This window comes from Balaenoptera musculus, chromosome 7 (assembly GCF_009873245.2).
Source record: "Balaenoptera musculus isolate JJ_BM4_2016_0621 chromosome 7, mBalMus1.pri.v3, whole genome shotgun sequence".
NCBI lineage: Eukaryota > Metazoa > Chordata > Mammalia > Artiodactyla > Balaenopteridae > Balaenoptera > Balaenoptera musculus.
This window is the reverse complement of record NC_045791.1, coordinates 100,097,482-100,115,576: the sequence shown is the minus strand read 5'-3', so window position 1 is coordinate 100,115,576 and position 18,095 is coordinate 100,097,482.

The window sequence follows — 18,095 nt, the reverse complement described above, 5'->3', positions numbered from 1 at the left end:
GAAAAAAGGTGCATTTCATTAGCAACAGCCAATGCACATAAAAACCCATCTATAGGATTCTGTTCCTCTGAAAACCTTGGGTGGATTTAGGGGGATTCTCTTTAAGCTCTGTGAATTGAGAGAAAAAATTAATTCACATACTGTCAATAAATCTATCTGGTTTATTTACCAAAGGCCAGAGGACTATCCTTGTTATCATCTCTTGGGGACCAAATAAGGGAAAAATAAATTCTTTTTCTATAAAATAATTTCCTAAATAGTACCTATGCCACTGGCGTTCTGCCAAAGGCTAGGGCAAATCTTAGAGTCTTTCTTTGCTCATGTATGAGCTGTTTGTTTTAGTGGATATACCAATGCTTGGTCATATATGATAAGGAAACATGACAAAGAGACCAAAAGGGACTTGAAAACACAAAGTACAATAAAAAATTACATTAAGGGGCATAGGAGAATGTCATTCCATTTGAGTAAGTCTTTTGGGGGAATGTGAGATTTTAATACAAATGTGGAACTCCAAGTAAAAAATGGATGTTCCATTTCAGCTTGCCTGAAATGTGGTATCTCACCATCTCTCCCTGATCAACCTCTTAAATGTCAGCCCTGGCCTTTCAGTCCCATTGGGTAGAGGAGTTCCTAGAGGTGGGGCAGGGTTCTCACCCTTGTCTGCAAATCAATATCACCTGGAGAGCTTTTATAAAATGTGTTATGTTTGAGTCTCTTTTTCAACCCATTAAATCTGGGTCTTTGGGTGTGAGTCCCAAGCACCCCCAAATGTTCAGCTAGAGTTGAGAGTCATTGATTTGGGGGGGAAATGCAGAATTTGCAAAGTGGAAATGTAAATTTAGGACATGCAGCAATTCAGGAAATAGAAATGTATAATATATGCATTCTCTCTCAAGACTCACATGACATGTTGTGACCTCTGGATACCACTTTTTCTCTCTTTGCTGTTTCCTGGTCAAAGAGGAACTACATTTGTCCATTACCACTGTTCCACACTGCCCTCTTTCCTCTTCTGTGAACCTTCCTTGGTCATAAGCAAGATTAGTGAATTATCAAGAAATTCCATTTTCACTCACATGGTGGGTGAAACACAGGCCCCTGCTCCTACGTATCCACTGAGTTCTGTTAGAAGACAGTTCAATCCCTCATGAATGTCTCCAAATATTTATAACTTGTGATGGATCAGGGCATTAAATAATTACTACTCTCTTCTAGTTCTTATTTATTACTGATCCAGCTATATTCTAGAAACTAGATTACTAGATGGATTATACACTGCAGGTTGCTTAGCAGTATAACTAAAATGATATGAATCCAGCAATGCCAAATACTCCAACTTGAACAATTTGTAATAGATTAATGATAGACAGGTAAGTAGAAAATCTGAAAGTGCTTCTAACTTGAGTGAAACATGATGCACAGTCTCAAAACAGTACAAAAGCCAGTCTCTCTCTCTCACTCTCTTTCTCTTTTTCATTGTCCTTAGATCAAATCCTGTGGAAGCAATCAGATAGGCCTGGCTTGTTTCCATGCTCACCTCTTGGACCAGTCCAGCATGCGATAATTATCAGCATTATCTCATGCTGATAATGAATGAGATTCAATGACTGGTCAGACTCAGAATGTATATTGAGATTGTCAGATCCACTAGAACCACATGGGATCAGAGAGAAAAAACTCCTGCATTGAAAGATGACTGAGTAGCACAAATAAGAAGTAACCATACTCCTAAGATGGATAAGAGGTCAAAACCATCTCCCTTGTCCTAGTTGCATCGAGGGGAGTCTCACTCAAGTGTGCCTGTATCTAGCTCTTTCCTGAGAACTAATAATCCAGCCATCTTCCACTGGGAATGTTTTAGCATCTGCTTCCCAGATACTGGGGGGAAAACCCACTTGCCTCTGATTCGAAACACTCCTATATTCTTGCAAATTATAGAAATTTGCAGTTGTGGTACCCAAAGTCCTCAAGTTTTCTTCGACTTCCCTTTTCCTTGGTGTCAACCTGTATATACTTAAATACATTGTCTATTTCCCTTTGGACCCTGAATTTGTGGTATCTGGCATGAGTATCTTAAGTTTGTAACAGGAAACTCTCCAAACAAAGTTCACAGCTAGTATGCCCCCAGTCATACACTGCTCTCCCCAAATCTCATCTATACTCAGAATTTCATTTTTTCTGGGACTTGCATAAATCATGACTTTTTTTAATGATAACGGAAACATTCTTTTCTATGGTATTTTTCCTGATACCGGATGCATATGTCTCTATTTCCTCCAGGTTTCCATTTCTATTTCCTTCTGTTATTACCATCTCTTTCAAGCAAATCTTAGCTGAGTTTTTTAAAGTTCAACCTGCTTCATCAATTAGATCCAATTTCTCTTCTACATTTGTGAGGCTAGATACTCATTAGATCAGAGTATTCTCTTCTTTCTTTCTTTTTCCCATGGTTCCTCTTTTTACCGCAAAACAAACTTTTGTGGTTCTTTGTTTGGCTGGCTACTCAGCGAATACTACTACTTGTGTTTCAGATTTTCCTTTCCCACAGCCTAAGCAGTAATTTTACCTACTGGGTAATTAATTCAAGCTTGCACAACAGACAAGCCCTGAAATATCAATGACTTAACCATAATAAACGTTCATTGATTGCTCACGTGATAGTTAAAGTTTGGACGAGTGACCATCATCCATAGCAAAGCCATCTGGACCACACAGCCTCCAATCATCATGGCAAGAGAAGAGAAGGCCAGAAGACTGGATGGATGGTTTTAAGGCTTGTGAGTGGCTTACATAACTTCTTCCACGTTATGTTAGCTAGAAATTAACCACATGACCTCAGTCTAACTTCAGGGGAGCCTGAGATAGCTGAGTGGACACAGGCATGTATAGCCAGGATGCAGGATAAGCACTAATGATCTTGATCATACTCTACATTTGCAATTTTCGTCATGCTCACATTTTTTCTCTGTCTCAGAGCAACTGTGGTTGGACACTGACAATGTAGCTAGTCTAAACTGAAATATGCTGTGAGTGTAAAAAACACACTGAGTTTCAAACACAGTATAAAATAAGGATTAAAATAGCTCACATTTTCTATTGATGACATGTTGAAATGACATCTGAATATATTCAGTTGAATAAAATATATGACTAAAATCATTTCTGTTACTTTTTGCTTTTTGTTTAATGTGACTGCTAGAAAATTTTTAAATTTCATTTGTGACAAATGTTGTCTTTTAATTGGACAACACTGCTCTACAGTGTTCCAGACATAGGCTTGCCTTTAATTATTTTCAATGATTGCCCTGCAATGATTTCTTTGAGGTTTTCTTTCTCTAAATCCAGGAGAATGACATACTTTTTATAATAAATATCCTAATTTTTATTTATTTATTCATCGATGATTTCCACTCCTTCACTATATGTAAATCTACTGTCTGGATTTCTGAAATCCAGAACCAGGATGAGGATTTAACCAATAAACATACAAGATCCAACTCGAGAGCAAACAGTGGGACAGATTCTGGGATATCATAGCCACACGAATCCCAAGAAGATTCTAGATAGTAGATACACTAAGGAACATAATGAAGCAGTTGATCTAATACTACTGGTGTCAATTTGGCACTACTAATCTAAATAAATTAAAGATTCACACATTAGAACTTGACATATGCTGAGTCATGTCTACCTTGAAATGCAAGGATACTCCACTGCTCTTGTTACTTGAGCAAAAACCTGCCCTGGCTCTAAAAATGTATCCTTTTCTTCAGATTAATATCATAGTCTGCCTGTAAGAAGCAGAAGTCATTCACCAGCAGAGACAGTTGGCTGATCCTTGCTTTCTTCATGTAGTACTTGTTCCTCAACTGTTGGTTCCCTTGGTAAATGCATTAGGACTACTGAAACCATAGCAAATATGAGAAAGCATAGTGAGATTTTGATGGGCTAAGATATCATTATGTCCAGGTCATCAAGCAATAGCTCCAGCTGTAGCCAGAATCTTCAAAGATCCTGATGAAAGTAAGCACGCAGGAATGAAAACAAACATTTTGAAATTCTTTTTTTCTGAATCTCTGTATCTCAAGGAAGAACTCTGACAAACTAAGCTGCACTTAAGTTAGTAGGAGGTAGAAGCCTATGAGGTCTCCTTCCACACGTAAATCTGCCCCCAAATCTTAGAATTTAATAACCTGAAATGTTTACAGACTAAAGAACCTATTTCCACTTAAACCCAGACTTGAATTTCTACATTCTTGCCAACCACATGGAAGGGCCTGCTCCAGGACAGAAAGCCTGGAATGAGTTTCCTACTGCAGTTAGAAAGGTAGAAGGAAAGAGAGCCAAGCATACCATAGGCTGACATTCAAGTGCACGGAGGTCTCAGTATTCTAGCCCACTAGACAATCAGTGTCCCGGAAACTGAAAAATCAATGGCACCACTTTTATGGAAGAGAGTGGAGTGGGCACGGTGAAGGTATAAGGAACAGGAACAGAATCATCCTGGAAGTCATTTTCCTGGGAGTAACAGCCAACTGTGGGCCAAAACTTCAAGAAGCATGACTTCCAAGTCAATTCTACTTCTTTTTGGAATTAAAAAAAAGCATATTAACACAACATTGTAAATCAAATATACTCCAATAAAAAATTTTTAATAAAACATATGTAAGCTCTTATTTTCTTCCAGTATGTTATGTAAATATCTACTAAGTTAAAAATATTTGTTGGAATTAATAGGAAGCTTTAATTGTTGTTGTTGTTTTATCTTTAACGTGGGGCTTGAGGTTCCTGTGACACTGGTTTCCCCCGAATGCCCTGAGCGTGCCCACGTCCTCTCCTTCCCCGAATGCACTGAGCGTGCCACGTCCTCTCCTCTGTTCACTCTGTCTCAGATCCTACAGCATCTTCCTATGCATTTATAGTCCCTGACACATGACCTGATATTTACCATTTGGAATTCATCTTTTCTTCCTCTTAATTCTAATATAATTATACATGCTTCTCTAATGATACACTTTTTCTATAGTTTTCATAAACATGCCTGAGTAGGAATTTACATCGAAATATAGTCTAGTTTTGTGTTGAATGACATATGGAAAAGAAACATTATATTCTTTTCATTAGACTGTCAGCCTGGGTCTTCTAGAAAGCAGAATCCCAAGACAAGAATGAAATTGCTGATACTATTTGGGAGGCACAAGAGCAGAGCAGAGAGAGTGAAGGGAAAAGGGAAACGACGTGTAGCACTTGGCCTTCCAGATCAGCTGCAGAGCTAGGGAGCCACATTCATGTTAATAACTTATTCTTATAATTAATTAGTGATAGCAGCCTGTCCATCTGTCTGTCTGGGGCATCTGAATATCAAAACCAAGACGTGAAGGGTGAACATGAGGAGAGCTGCAAAGAAGCTGTGAGCCAGGGGTGAAGCTGCAACACACCACCAGAGAGCTCAAGTCGTGCAAAAGGACTCCGACTCTCTGTCGACTGAAAATAAAACAAAAAACAAAAAAAAACGCACAACCTAAAAGTTGAGAATTAGGTTTTACTTGGCAGACAAAACTGAGGACTTAAGCCCCGGGATGCATCCTCTCAGATAGCTCTGAGGGACCGCTCCCAATGTAGGAGTTTTTACAACAAAGACCAGGTGCTTATAGATTACTATTAATTAAAGGAAACCAGACACCTCAAGTCAAAGAATTTACTGCTTTTCTGTGTATGGGAAGATGCAAAAGGCTTGAGCTCATTGAAATCATTCCTTTGATATGCACCTCAGCTATCTGGGGCCAGTATCCTGTGTTTTCCCATCCTGAGTCTGCTCGGGGTGCACCCCTGGGGGTGGCTGCAGGGGCTGAGGGCTGGATGGCGGGCATCCTGTTCCCATCCTGAGTTCCCTCAGGGCTCACCCTCGGGGCAGCTCTAGTGGCTAGATGGCTGCAGCATCCTTGGTTTACCAACATGGCAGGCAACATTTTGTCACTCACATGTCCTCTCACCCACCACAGCAATAGAGTATTGTTAACTGTAATCACCATGCTGTACCTTAGATCCCTAGAACTTAGTTACCTTATAACTGGAAGTTTGTTCCATTTGAGCAATATCTCCCCATTTCCCCCACCCCTCAGACCCTGGCAACCACCAATCTACTCTCTGTTTCCATAAGTTAGGTTTTTTTGGATTCCACATAAAAGTGATACCATATGGTGGGTGCTGAAGTCCTTTATATAAAATGGCATAGTATTTGCATATAACTTATAAACATCCTCCTATATACTTTAAATCATCTTTAGATGACTTATAATACCTAATACAATGTAAATGCTGTGTAAATAGTTGTAAATGCTATGTAAATAGTTGCGGGTATGTGGCAAATTCAAGTTTTACTTTTTGGAACTTTCTGGAATTTTTTTCTAATAGTTCAATCCACAGTTGGTTGAATCCTCAGATGTAGAACCCACAGATATGGAGGACCGACTGTACTGTTGAATTAAGTTTGCTAGTATTTTGGTGAGAATTGTTGCATTGATATTCATCAGGGATATTGGCCTGTAGTTTTCCTTTCCTGTAACATCCTTATCTGGCTTTGGATAAGCATTACCTTACCAAGGTAATGCTAGCCTCCTCGTAAAATGGGTTTGGGAGGGTTCCTTCTTTTTCAATTTTTTGCAAGATTTTGAGAAAGATTGGTGTTAATTCTTTAAATGTTTGGTAGAATTTACCCGTGAAGCCATCTTGTTCTGGGCTTTTTGTTGTTAGGAGGTTTTGGATTACTGATTGGGATCTCTGCTCGGGCACCTCGGCCAGTCTGGACGTGGTCTGCCAAGTTCTGCTGCACACTCATTGCTGTGAGCCCCATCCCCTTTCCTGGTCTCTAACTGACTCTCCTGGTGATCCCTAGGAGGTGGTATCTAAGTGGATCTCCCAAGAAGCATCCTGGAATGCTGGTGAAACTGAATGTCCACATTGGGCTCTTCTTTTCCACTGAAGAATCTGTAGGCCCAGGGGGAAGCTCCTTGATGTCAGCCTAGGGGAGTGGCAATGTGATCAAAGTGAAACCATTCCCCTTACCCTTCAAATGCAGTTTTTCTCAGGTTTTTGTGGTCCAAAGTGGTGTTTCAGCCTCACACTGGTTCGGGATCTTCAAAGACATCTTCTCTATGGCTATTTACTAATTGCCCACTGTGTGGGACACCAAAATCAGGAACCTCTCTATTTCACCATCCTGCTGATGTCACACTCATTTACCCATAAGTTTTATCTTGGTAAGAAGAGGTGGAAAATTAATAAAGATATAAATATGTAAAGAAGATCATTTTAGTTTTTTTAATAAGCACTATGAAGCAAATAAACAGAATAATTTGGAGTGTGCAGGAATGCACGGTGTGGGGTGGCTTTGAATCAGATAGCCCAGAAAAGCCTCCCAGAGAAGGTGATATCTGACCTCAGAGTAGAAGGATGTAAAGGAGCCAGGCATCTAAGGACCCAGGGAATGTGCATCGCAGGCTGTGAGACTAGTATATTGAGTGGCTCTCAGACAGGAAAGTGCTTGTGTTTTTTTGTAGAAGTGAAAGTTAGCCAATGTGGGGGGAGCTTGGCCAGCTAGAACGTAGATCAGCAGTTTTTTTCTATAAATGGCCAGATGGTAAATCATTTAGATTTTATAGGCTATGTCTCTGTTGCACCTACTCAGCTCTCTGTTGTAGAATGAAAGCAGCAGTAGACAACATATATTCCAATAAAACTTTGTTTATAAAAGTAGGATATTGCCATCAAGCTGTAGGTTGCTGACCCCTGAATTAGAGGAGAATGGTGGAAAAGGCTAGGGAGGTGGGCAGGAGTCAGAGCAGGAAAAGCTTGGAAGGCCATAGTATTGATACATCAATTATCTACCTCTGTGTAACAAACCACTCCAACTCTCTGTGTCTTAAATCTACAACAATAATTCATTTGCCATAATTCTGAAATGTGGGCAGGGCTCAGCAGGATGGTTCCTCTTGGTTCCACACAGTCTTCACTGGTGTGGCTCAAGTGGGCCTGGAGAGTCTGAATGGCTTCACTCTCTTGCCTAGTGGCTTAGCTGAGGTGGATGGAAGAGCCAGAGGCTACCTGGGCTTCTCTCTCTTTGCCTTTATGGTCTTCCAACCAGCAAGTGCCCTCTCTCTCTCTCTCTCTCTCTCTCTTTCTCTCCACAAGACCTTTCTCTGCAGTAAAGTAGTTGGACGTCTTTGGTAGCTGGTGTTATATGGTACAAGGTGTCCTGAAGCCTAGGTCTGTAATAGGCAAAATGTCATTTCTGTCACAATTTCTTCAAAAGAAAGTCACAAGGATAGTCTGGATTCAACTGTAAGGAAAACAGAAATTAATGAGAAAAATTGTTGTTAGCCTTATTTGCAGACCATTCTTGGCACATTATAAGGAGTTTATATATTTTTCTCAAGTGAATTAGGAAGCCATTTCGTCTTGCAAAGGAATGACATGGCATAATTTATGATGAGAGAGAAATGTCTTAGTTGCATATTCTTGTAACAATCTTTTCACGATGCCTAGGCAAGGTCAGCAGAAACATGGAAAGCAAACTACAAGAATTCAATGGCTAATGAAGAAGCAATGAGTTTCACAGCACTTGGCCTGAAATTCTCCATTTGAAAAAGATCTCAACTCCACCAAACTGTATAGAGCATATGTATCAGTATGTCAGGGGTGTGGACCTGACTCTTTCATCCACCAACTTGTTCAATTTTATTCCATAATTATGGACTATACCCATGATCCCTGCTATCTATCTCACAAATCTGCTCATTTAACCACAAGGTGGATCAATTTGGCAGAAACCAGGACTTCGTTGGATGCATATCCATCATAACAACTAAAAAAACTACAAAAGTCTATGTCCTACTGACAACAGGTCATTAAAAACAAAATGATTTTATAAATTTACTAAGCTCCTAAATTATCAGCTTAATTATCCTAGCATTAAGTTAATAGGTATATCAGAAACCAAAATGTTCATTGTCATGCTTACAAAACACCTATAAATGCAAACATAAGTTGCATCAGTATTAGTTCTCCCAAATATCTTTTTATATAAACTTTGTTCTTCAGTCACTCATCTATTTTATATTTTCTATTTTTTTTAAGTGTTTTTTTTTTTTTCAAACTTTGGGTTTATTTTTTATTTATTTATGGCTGTGTTGGGTCTTCGTTTCTGTGCGAGGGCTTTCTCTAGTTGCGGCAAGTGGGGGCCACTCTTCATCGCGGTGCGCGGGCCTCTCACTATCGTGGCCTCTCTTGTTGCGGAGCACAGGCTCCAGACGCGCAGGCTCAGTAATTGTGGCTCATGGGCCTAGTTGCTCCGCAGCATGTGGGATCTTCCCAGACCAGGGCTCGAACCCGTGTGCCCTGCATTGGCAGGCAGACTCTCAACCACTGCGTCACCAGGGAAGCCCTATATTTTCTATTTTTAATCAGATAGTTTTTATTGATATTGTATTATACAGTAAACACTATTACTTATTACATTCTTCTTTTGGAGACATAATTGTCCGTTTGACTTCAGTCCACTTGAAACTGTATTCTGAACATTTATGTATTATTTACTTTTTAAGCCTCTTTAAATAAAAACAAATGTCTCAGGCAAAATTTACAGTGAACAATAAAGAGATTTAGTCCCAGTAGTAGGTGTGTTTTCTAAAATAAAAATTAGAAGTATCAGGCATCCAATCATTAGAAGAGTCATTAACGATGATGGTGATCGTGCAATGGCCTTACTTCTCTGTCATTGAAAATAAGGAAGACAATTGTGCCCTAAGAGAATGATTCAAGAATAGTCTAAAAGTCAAAACTAGCTAATCAGCTACTTTTCCTTAGGTAGTAGAAGTAATATTACAATTTCTTTCCTGTCACAGTATCAAGAGAATAGAATAAATGTGTTTCAAGCATCACCTGAAAGAGGAAATAGGAACAATTTAAAAACATTCTCATTAAGTTTAGCATGATTTCATTGTCCTTCAGCAAAACACATTTCTTATCAGGGAACTCTATTTTGCTTTTCTCTTGAAACACTGGCTTGGGGAGGGAGGCATGAACAGCTTGAATAATTTCCTGCCAGCTCAATGCTATTTTCTTACTGTTGCTTTTCCGGTTATTCCATAAAAGTAGACTTGGCTTTACCTAAAATTTAGAGTGCAGATATTATGTTTATGAATTAAACCACAATCAGCAATGAACAATTTTTAAGAGAACCTTATTAAACTTTCTTGTACAAGAAAGAATTCTTTTTTAATACCAATAAGGAGCCTTGATTTATTTACGCTGGACCTGGGGAAAGACTGAGAAACTCATGCCACAGGTTGAAGGAACTGATTAAGGATTTCTACAAAGCATGTGAATGACAAGGGAAAACGATATGGCCGAAGGAGATATAAGAGCAGCGGCTGAAGAAGAGTTTGCTATAGATGCTCCCCACTCTGAACACAGCTCCCACTGCACCCTGGGAACTTGTATATTCCGTCTAGGAGGGCTGCATGCAGAAACCAACAGAGCGATTTTCACTCTCTGATTCAAAACTGTATCTCTTCAACATCCAGGTACAAACTTTTCTATCACTTCCAAGGGAAAGAAGATAAAGAAGTGATGGGAAAAAGTTTCAGGGGAAAGAAGGTTCAAAAAGAAAAAAAAATCGGCATGGACTGTTATGTAATTTTGGCATAATGAAGACTTCATATAATGGACTGCCATTTTGACAACTCGAAGGCCATAGCACTCATCAGTACCAGAGAAATCATGGGGCGTTCCCATCAGAAGCCAACATTGCCCAAGATGGCAACATGAGGTGGCGGGCAGAGGCAATAATGTACTATGGCCTTTGTCCATCTTCCATGCAGCTGATGAAAGAAGAAGAAAGTGGTGCTGGACTAGCAAGCAGGATTTGCTTGTCGGTCGATAAGTCCAACAGCACATATATTTTTCTTTTTTTTTTAAACATCTTTATTGGAGTATAATTGCTTTACAATGGTGTGTTAGTTGCTACTGTATAACAAAGTGAATCAGCTATACATATACGTATATCCCCATATATCCTCCCTCATGCATTTCCCTCCCACCCTCCCTATCCCACCCTTCTAGATGGTCACAAAGCACCGAACTGATCTCCCTGTGCTATGCGGCTGCTTCTCACTAGCTATCTATTTTACATTTGGTAGTGTATATTAGTCCATGCCACTCTCTCACTTCGTCCCAGCTTACCCTTCCCCCTCCCTGTATCCTCAAGTCCATTCTCTACATCTGTGTCATTATTCCTGTCCTGTCCCTAGGTTCTTCATAACCTTTTTTTTGTTTTTTTTTTTAGATTCTATATATATGTGTTAGCATACGGTGTTTGTTTTTCTCTTTCTGACTTACTTCACTCTGTATGACAGACTCTAGGTCCATCCACCTCACTACAAATAACTCAACTTCGTTTCTTTTTATGGATGAGTAATATTCCATTGTATATATGTGCCATATCTTCTTTATCCATTCATCTGTCAATGGACACTTAGGTTACTTCCATGTCCTGGCTATTGTAAATAGAGCTGCAATGAACATTGTGGTACATGACTCTTTTTGAATTATCATTTTCTCAGGGTATATACCCAGTAGTGGGATTGCTGGGTTGTATGGTAGTTCTATTTTTAGTTTTTTAAGGAACCTCCATACTGTTCTCCACAGTGGTTGTATCACTTTACATTCCCACCCACAGTGCAAGAGGGTTCTCTTTTCTCCACACCCTCTCCAGCATTTATTGTTTGTAGATATTTTGATGATGGCCATTCTGACTGGTGGGAGGTGATACCTCATTGTAGTTTTGATTTACATTTCTCTAATGATTAGTGATGTTGAGCATTCTTTCATGTGTTTGTTGGCAATCTGTATATCTTCTTTGGAGAAATGTCTATTTAGGTCTTCTGCACATTTTTGGATTGGGTTGTTTGTTTTTTTGATATTGAGCTGCATGAGCTGCTTGTAAATTTTGGAGATTAGTCCTTTGTCAGTTGCTTCATTTGCAAATATTTCCTCCCATTCTGAGGGTTGTCTTTTCATCTTGTTTATGGTTTCCTTTGCTGTGCAAAAGCTTTGAAGTTTCATTAGGTCCCATTTGTTTATTTTTGTTTTTATTTCCATTTCTCTAGGAGATGGGTCAAAAAGGATCTTACTGTGATGTATGTCATAGAGTGTTCTGCCTATGTTTTCCTCTCAGAGTTTTATAGTGTCTGGCCTTACATTTAGGTCTTTAATCCATTTTGAGTTTATTTTTGTGTATGGTGTTGGGGAGTGTTTTCATTTCATTCTTTTACATGTAGCTGTCCAGTTTTCTCAGCACTACTTATTGAAGAGGCTGTCTTTTCTCCATTGTATATTCTTGTCTCCTTTAACAAAAATAAGGTGACCATATGTGCGTGGGCTTATCTCTGGGCTTTCTATCCTGTTCCACTGATCTATATTTCTGGTTTTGTGCCAGTACCATACTGTCTTGATTACTGTAGCTTTGTAATATAGTCTGAAGTCAGGGAGCCTGATTCCTCCAGCTCCGTGTTTCTTTCTCAAGATTGCTTTGGCTATTCGGGGTCTTTTGTGTTTCCATACAAATTGTGAAATTTTTTGTTCTAGTTCTGTGAAAAATGCCAGTGGTAGTTTGATAGGGATTGGACTGAATCTGTAGATTGCTTTGGGTAGTATAGTCATTTTGACAATGCTGATTCTTCCAATCCAAGAACATGGTATATCTCTCCATCTGTTTGTATCATCTTTAATTTCTTTCACCAGTGTCTTATAGTTTTCTTCATACAGGTCTTTTGTCTCCTTAGATAGGTTTATTCCTAGGTATTTTATTCTTTTTGTTGCAATGGTAAATGGGAGTGTTTCCTTAATTTCTCTTTCAGATTTTTCATCATTGGTGTATGGGAATGCAAGAGATTTCTGTGCATTAATTTTGTATCCTGCTACTTTACCAAATTCATTGATTAGCTCTAGTAGTTTTTTGGTAGCGTCTTTAGGATTCTCTATGTATAGTACCATGTCATCTGCAAACAGTGACAGCTTTACTTCCTGTTTTCCGATTTGGATTCCTTTTATTTCTATTTCTTCTCTGATTGCTGCGGCTAAAACTTCCAAAACTATGTTGAATAATAATGGTGAGAGCAACAGCACAGATATTGACCAGAAATAATTTAATGGTTACTTTAAAGGGTGGTTATATGTACATCAGAGGGCAACTGCTGTGTTTCTAGTCATCTAGGACCGTTTCTCTCTTAACTAATGGCAGCATGATTTCCTCTGGGGAATTACATCTCCACTCATTGTGTGTTGTCTTGTTTATGTGGTAAATTATGGTGCCCTCCCATTATAAAAACCAAAGACAACGCCAGGGACTTTGACAAATCACACCTCTTCCTGCTTAATAAAGGCCATGATGCAGAAACATGTCCTAAGTGATAGAAATTGGCCTCTCTTCCCAAGCACTTTGAAATGTGAGCATAGCAAAATGCATTAAGCACTGAAGAAATAGAATGAGTTGATTCCTCCAGTGAAGGCATCAGAGCCATAATGTCAGATAAGTTATATTTTGAGATTCCCCTAAATCAGTGGTCCCCAACCTTTTTGGCACCAGGGACTGGTTTCGTGGAAGACAATTTTTCCACAGATGGTGTGGGTGGGGATGGTTCAGGTGGTAATGCGAGCGATGGGGAGCAATGGGGAGTGGCAGGTGAAGCTTCACTCGCCCACCTGCCGCTCACTTCCTGCTGTGTGGCCCTGTTCCTAACAGGCCACGGACCGGTACTGGTCTGCAGACCAGGGGTTGAGGACCCCTGCCCTAAATTGACTATTACTAGTTTCTGTTATTTCCAAACAATATTATGCTTTTCCTTCACTCCTATTAGTTTCTTATATATCTACCAATACATTCATTTTATGCTTAAGAGAGAGATAATTTTTCCTGCTTATGAGAAAAGTATACAAATAAAATAGTATAAATTTTATAGTAAAATAATGCTCATAATTGTCATGTCTTTAAAAAAACCAATGTGATACACAATGTCTTACTTTGTACAACATGATATTATTAGAAGGCAGATTTTAGATGCATCATTGATCTATCAGCCCAGCAGTTTCTGTGTGGTGTGTTATGAGATAAGACCTTGGTAACAGGTCCATGACTGTACCCCCTTTGCTGTAGACTGGGTCCCTTGGCCTGGGATAACTGTATGAGATATACTGTGTCAAAGACTGTCAGTGGGTCAAATACTGTAGGCCTTCAATAATGGCCATAAAGATAAGAAAGACACACCCATGCCAGGAATAATTATCATTTCCAGTCAAGATGAATCATTGCCCATTCCAGGGTAGAAGGAGTCCAACGTGATCAATTTGTCACCAGTGGTTGACCTGTTGCTTTGAGGAATGGTCCCATATCGAAGTGGCTGTTATCTATTACTGTTGTTTGTCTGTTGGACCTTCAATGAAGGCAGTTGCTACATCAGCTCTGATGAATGGGGACCCATCCTCCTTTTCTAGAAATGGGTTCTGAGTCTGAGAACTGGCTCAAGTCAGAAACTGGACAAAGGATTATAATATTTTATTGCCCTAAGCTTCCTTGTTATCCATCTTTGATTGCTTTTGACTGTATACATCTATTATATATATGTGTATATATATATATATATATATATATATATATATATATATATTTTTTTTTTTTTTTTTTTTTTTTTTTTTTTAAGACCACACCATGCGGCATGTGAGATCTTAGTTCCCTGACCAGGGGTCAAACCCGTGCCCCCTGCCCCTGCATTGGGAGTGCTTTTGACTGTATATGTTGAACAAGATCCTGTCTGTCCTTAAGCAAAGCCACATTCTGCTAACCATCTCAATAGTTATCTGCAGCACAGGCCAGCCTGGCTGCCACTTTGATGTGCTGCTCATTATGGTAAATATGCACACCTTGCTTCTGAGGGTTGAGTGCCACCACCTGTCTCTATTATTTGGGGACTCCATTACCTCACTTTAATCAGGGAAAACAGTTCTATTCAGTATCTCTACCATTTTCCCTACTACAGGGGACAGCCACTACTTAAATTCTCCCTGATGGTGACAATGGTATTCCTCTCACCAGCACAATCTTATATCGATAAATGGAGTATTCCCTGGGCCCTCTCACAGAATAGAGTTGATTTTCTGGCCTTAGGTATTATATTAATTCTAGCATGCCACGTCTTTGGGCTTTGCATTTCTTCCTCTATTGTTTGTATAACCGTCCTGGCATTTCTTTTGCACTTAGAGCAAGACTTAACTTTCTCCAAGCTTGCAAGAGCCAACATAGGAGCGTATTTGCATTGTTTCCCAGCTTTGTTAGGGAGTAAAATTCTGTCCAGTCCCATACATATGTTCCTGGATCCTGCTGTTATATGTTGACTAGGTTTTGTAGCTCTACCTGGAAATAACCCTTTCCTCTTTTAGGAGAATATACTAGAATACACTGACCAGGTTATCTTGTAATAACCCCAGTTATTAGTCTGGTATCCAGAAGCAGAGGTAGAGATAGATCCTGACTTGCAAGGTAGCAGCTTCTATATCCTCAAGCTGGTGCAGAGTAGAAGATTTTGATTAGCAGGAGTGGACCATTTCTGCAGACCTAGTGTATTTAGGGGTATCTAGGGTTTTCAAGGTTCTAGTATATTCATTTCAGGTGTCCCCATCTCAATTCTCAGGTTTCAGACATTGCCAACCATGACCCTGACCTTGGCTATAGCAAACTTGTTAAGGATGAGAATTAGAATTTTCAACCTTCTCTGATGCTCTGCTACTCATAATTATACCCTGGCCCGATGCTCAGCTTATTCTGGCCCCCAGCTGCAAAATATGGGACTCTTTTTATGTGCTGCCAAATAGGCCCTCTGATTTTCACATTTTACCTTGAATTGTTGATTAATTACCATCAGCCTTTCATTGTCTTTGTCCAATGCATCAATAGTACTCTGATTCCATTGTCCTTATAATTGCTACTTCCCCCAAACCTCTCAAACATTTGAGATATTGCAGTAGCCAATGCATTACCTTCCCCAACCTCCCATTTCAGTTCATCACCAGGGAACATTTTAACAATTGTTTTGCTAGAGCAGGTCAGAGTTCACCGGTGCTCTACCTACCAGGGATGTGATCCACATTGCCAGCTGGCCAAGAGTGAATCAGCTCTGAATTCCTGTTTTTAAATCTGCTTCCTGGAACCACTCTTGGCATCAAATATATAAGGCCAGGTTCCCCATACATGTGTACTCTAAGACAAAGATTTGTAGGCAGAAAGTTAATTGAAGAATACTCACAGGAACAGCACCCGTTAAGGATTGAGGGAAGAAGAATTGGTTAGAAGATGAAGTTGAATGCAATGAGTTTGCAAAATGGTCTCAGCTGGTCCCACAAGAGGCACTCAGCTATGATGACCCTTCAGCGTTGTCCAAGATTGAGGCCAGGGATGGGTCTCTGCACTCCTGGATGCATGAGGTCATGGATGTGGGCTGCCCCTGGGGAAGGGGTATAACCTTTGTGAAATAGCTTACTCAGGCCAACACTCCCCAAGCTGGTGGCTCAGCCCGGATTTTGGAGCCATCCTAGCCTCTACTACATTTTTACACATCACACTAGATTGTACAATAGATTTGGAGTTTGAAAAAAGTCTTAATTTATATATCGGCCCTACCAGCGACAAGAAAAATGACTGAGCAAGATATTTAACTTGTCTTGGTCTTGGCTGTCTCTCTTGTGGAAAATAATCTACTTATTTTTCTTTTTCAACATTACCTTGGTTATTCTCACTTCACTATTCTTTCAGATGTATTGTAGATTAATCTTGTTAAAGTCCTGTTCGTATTAAAATTCCACTAGTATTTTAAATAAAATTAAAAATAAATATGTGGATTAATTTGGAAGATCATTGTATCTCTTCTATTGTGGATTACTGAATTTTCTTTCTCTTCTTTATACTTTCTCTCTCTCTCTGTCTCCTCTGTTTGTCATCTCTGTCTGTCTCCCTCTCTATCTCTCTCTCTCACTCTCTCTCCTGTGTGAGTTGTCACTCTAGATCATCCTCCCTCTTTCAGATAGTCTTTAGCCATTCCAGGCTGCTACAACAAAGTGCCATAGACTGGGTGACTTATAAACAGTAGAATTTTATTTCCTACAGTTCTGGAAGCTGGACATCTGAGATCAGGGTGCCAGAACTGTAGGATTCTGGTGAGCACTCTCCATAGAATAGCAAATTGAGGACTTTTATTGTATCCTCACATGGCAGAAAGAGGGTGAGAGAGCTCTCTAGGGTCCCTTTTATAAAGGCAGTAATCCCATTCATGTGGGCACCAATGTTATGATCTAATTATCTCCCAGAGCCCTCACCTCCCAATACCATCACATGGTGGTTATGATTTCAACCTATGAATTTGGGGTGGGACCCAAGCAGTCCATTGCAGATCACCTTCAGTTAAGTTTTGGTGTGGTGAACAGGCATTTCTAAAGGTTTCTGTTAATTGCTGTAGGGATCTGTATCCTCTTTTAGCATTTAATTTTTAATTTGCCAACTTAGTAAACTTCTATTTTTAAATGGGATGAGGAATTTGTTCACATTTTCTATGGAGAAAATTTCATTTATTTCATTTTAACTGATATCTCATCTTTTCAAATTTATCAGCACTGATTTCAAGACAATATTTTCTTACATTTAAAAACCTCATCTTTTTGAATCATAGTTTTGTCTGGATATATGCCAAAAAGTGGGGTTGCTGGATCATGTGGTAATTCTATTTTTAGTTTTCTGAGGAACCTATATATTGTTTTCCACAGTGGCTGCACCAACTTACATTCCTACCAACAGTGTAGGAGAGTTCCCTTTTCTCCACACCCCTCCAGCATTTGTTATTTGTAGATTTTTTAATGATGGCCATTCTGACTGGTGTGAGGAGGTACCTCATTGTAGTTTTGATTTGAATTTTTCTAATAAACAGAGATGTTGAGCATATTTTCACGTGCCTATTTGCCATCTGTATGTCTTCTTTGGAGAAATGTCTATT